Here is a 4,765-nt window from a genome sequence, read left to right on the forward strand (position 1 = left end):
ATGTCTAATAATCTTTTACTTATGTTAAATGTTTATGTAGCCAAGTCAGTGAAACCTGAAATCATGATAACTCAAGCCGTAAAATTGTAGAAAAAGAAATTATAGATTAGAAGGGGTTTTGTGGAGAATTTAGTATTTTCATAGTTGAAATCATGAGTCAATTGAAGCTAGACCACCATGGAAAACCTGGAAGCACTGGACGGCCGTTTCGTCCTATCTATAATCATATGCTCACTAGTGACTGACTTCAAGAGATATTTCCTTGAGTTCTAGTGGGAAGCAGTGGCCAGTGGGGTTCTACCAAGTCTGTTGTAGGGATATCAACTCACTGAAGACAATTGGTGAACGCTTAAAATCGTGCATTGGTTGGAGTTAGACATTAACACCGTTGGATGCCGGCCGGCTCAGTGGTCTATCGGTTAAGGGCTCTGGCTCGAGACTGGTAGGTCCTGGGTTCGAATCTCGCGAGTGTGGGATCGTGGATGCGCACTGCTGAGGAGTCTCATAATAGGACGAAACGGCCGTCCAGTGCTTCTAGGTTTTCGATGGTGGTCTAGCTTTAATTGACTCATGATATCAGCTATGAAAAAGAAATTAGTTTAGGGCAGATAAAGACAATATGATATGTCACATAAAGTGAATCAATCAATATTCTTAAACTTCTCATAACCTGTCAAGAAATTTAAGTTACAAGAAATAATATGGTTCGTAAGAAAGCGTTTGACATGAGACTCTGTGTGACATGGCTCAGAATCGATCACAATGGCGCAGGTGTATACACTCTTTATCCTCCCTTAAACCTTGAGGTTAAAATTACGTCATGTCTGTTTTTCTTCCTGTACTATACCCTTATATACAACCTTTATTTTATATATTACCACCACTAAATTAACTACTATGAATTCGGTGTTCATCTTGTTGTGCTAACGAGGTATGACAATTTGGACCGATGCATATGTGTGCCTGGTCCTACGTTGTAGCTGACTAACTGTTTGACATGAGTTATTTAGAGACTTTTCAAGTTTCCATTTCAACTATAGTCCTACAAATGCTAGAAGTCAGTAATGTGGAATTTCCTAGTGATATGTTCCAGAATTCTCAATAGAGGAATAAATCACAAATCCTTTTATATTCATCATCTAAATATAGAAAGCATGTTTACGTTACTATTTACTGATTTATTTTATTCCTCACTTATTCTTAATTCATTCTGATACGTCACTTCTCGAGTCATTTTTCTATAGTCTTCAGAAGTTGAGTGGTGCAGTAAGTGTTTCCGTCCTATTCAGAACTCGCTGATATTTGCTTATATGCTTATAAATTTCTGGCTAGCGTCATTAGTTATTAAAATTGTAGTTGCCGCTTCTCTTTGCCTTCTGATTTTATGCATCATTAAGATTTGTGTTATAACGGTTATCAAGGTGAACGATTAGCGAAGCATGGCACTAAAATATTAAATAAAATATTGTATTTTTAAGTATGATAGTTCATAGTTAAATAAGTAGTTGTTGAGTAATTTCATGAATACATCAAAATTAAAAACAAATTGTTTTAAATTATGCATTATCCATTGTATACCATTGATTAGTATCTAATTATGATAAGAGTACCTATCTGTGTATATAATAATGTGAATGAGTTATTGTGCTTGAGAAAGTGTACGGTAAGGTTTATTTCGGGTATTGTCAATGGCAAATGTTTTGTAAGTATTCAGTCAAATTTTATAATGACAACGTTAAAGTTTTTTTTTTGTATTTTAGATTTGAAATATAAAAAATTAGAGTTTACTAATTCATTACTGTCTACTTTATGCTATGTAGTTTATTGTAAAGTAACCTAATCAACTATATTAGTAACATGTGCTGTAATTCGTAGTTTTTTATTAATTGATTAAACACGTTATAAATCATTTTACAAATGATTTGATTTTAATTGTTAAACATATTAGAGTGACACAAATAAATTATATGTATACCAATTACCGCCCCCAAATGCCCTGGTACGGCCGAGAGTGGGGAGAGTCCTCTCTCCCTCTCGAAATGCTCTCACACAGCCACGCGTATACAGCCTCTACCAGGGAAGTCCTACTCACTGCCTTCTCGTGGCACCGGTGTTGTTTACGAAATTGAGAGGATGAAAAGCGAATGTCCGGAGCTTTAACCGGGTTGGTGGATGTGGAGTGTCCACCTAGGGGAGATGGAAAACCCTGATTCCAAACCAATGGTGCACATGGACTCCATTATCCTGAGGGAACAAATGGCGTACGAACCAATCGTTAGTCACCGGCTACCATGAGACAGCATCTCCTTACGATGCTCCACTGCCTTGTGGATCAGACCTTTTGGTCGAAGGCTCCGGGTGTGGCTCCCTAAGAAAACCACCTGCTTCGGTTTGGGAACCTGTGCAGTATCACAGCCTTCACACAAATCAAATGAGATTTGTGCGGCACATATGTTTCTGGTGCCTCCTTGTACCAATATTTATGTGTTCAAATAAATAAATAACACCAATTACCAATATAGGAATATTTTATTATCGAATCTGAAACAGCTAAACATTTCAATGACAACCATGTTTGTCAGGTAATTAAAATATAGTTAGTATTAAGTGCTAATAAACAGGTTTATTTCTAATATATTTATTATTTTGGTGGATTAGACTGCTTAAATGCGAATGAGGGCAAATGTATAAATTGATATTTAGCTGTAACGAAGTCTAATTTCGATTTAATCGTGAAAAGCCTTTATTTCTCATCTAAACAAGCTGAAAAATATTGAAAATGTGTTATTGAAGCTTGAATATATACTATTATTGTTCATTGCACGGATACAGAAGGCTCGTCTAGCTTTCACCAACTTCTATCACTTATGGCGTAGGTGAGATATCCGTCTAGCAACCAAAGGGCGGGTTTACTGTGCAGTAGTTCGTTCCGTCCTACTTTATGGCAGTGAAACATGGCCGGTAAGAGTAGAGGATATTCGTAGGCTACTAGTATTCGATCATAGGTGTCTTCGAAGTATTGCTCGCATATCCTGGGACCACCGGGTAAGTAATGTAGTTGTTAGGAAACGGGTGATAGGTAAGGATGACAAATCGATTGATGAAGCAGTGAAACTTCATCAGTTGAAATGGCTGGGACACGTGTTACGTATGCCCAACCACCGACTGCCCCGACGTGCAATGTTTTATGGTGTAGGAGTAGGTTGGAAGAAAGCTAGGGGCAGCCAAACCACAATATGGCATAAATCCATGAAGTCACTGACAAATGGACTGAGCCATGTTGGTAGGTGTAGACCACCTGGTTGGGATCCGCGAGATGATAACAACTGATGGTTAGAGACCTTGAATGACATGGTTCAAAATCGTTTGCAATGGATAAGGTGCATCCACTATTTGTGTTCTCCCAAATTCTAATCTTCTGAATTCTTCATGTCTCTATCTTTCTTTTTCTCTTTCCAAATTTATCTCACTGGATTATACTCTGAATAACATCTTTAAACCCTAATCTTTCACATAATACTTATACTCTTACTACTTCTACTGTGGTGTGGTCTACTTATATCCATATAAGTAGTGTATGGTGTGGGTCAGACATAGAATGTATTTTGGCAGAAGACCGATGAGGAAAGAACTGAAATGAAGCGCAATTGTTTGGAAAATGCATCAGCAATGGAATAAGTGAAGAAACAGTGAAGATTGAAACAATTGGTTGTTGATTTGCAAATTGACTGTTTATTGTTTGGTTATCAGAATTTACTGAGATAGTCTGTAATTTTTGCTTAAAAACATTCGATTGTCCCCAGTCGTGTTCTGTTCACAACACTACCACTATGGGATTTGAATCGACAACTGCCTCCCTGTGTTAATGTGGTATGGCAACTCGAACTGATGTACGTACGTACGAAGTTCTACATTGTGACTGACTGACTGATTATTGTTCATTAGATGATATCAGCTTTTGGTGAACCATGAAAAAGTATTACTATAATCACATTATGATTATTATTCTCAGATAACTATGTAGCATATTTAATAGGGCTTGATAAGAATTTATTAGAGTGTTAGATCAGTTGACCTTAACCATAGAAATACTTTTGTGGTAACGGTGACCTGATCTCAATATATAAATTTCAACTGATAGTAAAATAATATAACATTAATGATCACTGAAAATTGATCTAAGGCAATCCATACAGGATGCGCATGTACCAATAAGAGACTGATCAGTTGTATATAATTTTATGGACTATATGTAACAATGAGAATTAGAATGATTATTAACCCCCTTTCTAGTTTGTAACTATGACGATATTGATATATCTAAAGTGATTATTCAATAAATTTTGGTTTGTATATTATGTAACCAAATAGTGGTAATGAACTTGTAGGCTATAAATCTTTCTCTTTTTATTAACTCTTTCCACAATGACTTTGGAAAATGTTTCCTTGTTTCTATGCTGTGCAATGGATTGTTTGATTTTCATTTTGATTTTTTTTATTATCTGTACAACTAAATGAACGAAAATTTAAATGGCTCAATGCAAAACACAAAGGCGACAAGACTACAGATGAAGATTTATGACACATCAAAATTAGCTTGAAAAATTATAACTAAATATATTGAGTATAAGAACTTTCATCTAAATTAGAGCGAATAATTACACGGTATTTGGGAGCTGAGTTGATGTAAGACGATATTAAATAGGAAGAAGAATATATTTGTAAGATCTCAGGGAATGAAATATGAAGTAAATCCAACGTTTCG

This window comes from Schistosoma mansoni (assembly GCF_000237925.1).
Source record: "Schistosoma mansoni, WGS project CABG00000000 data, supercontig 0224, strain Puerto Rico, whole genome shotgun sequence".
Lineage (NCBI taxonomy): Eukaryota > Metazoa > Platyhelminthes > Trematoda > Strigeidida > Schistosomatidae > Schistosoma > Schistosoma mansoni.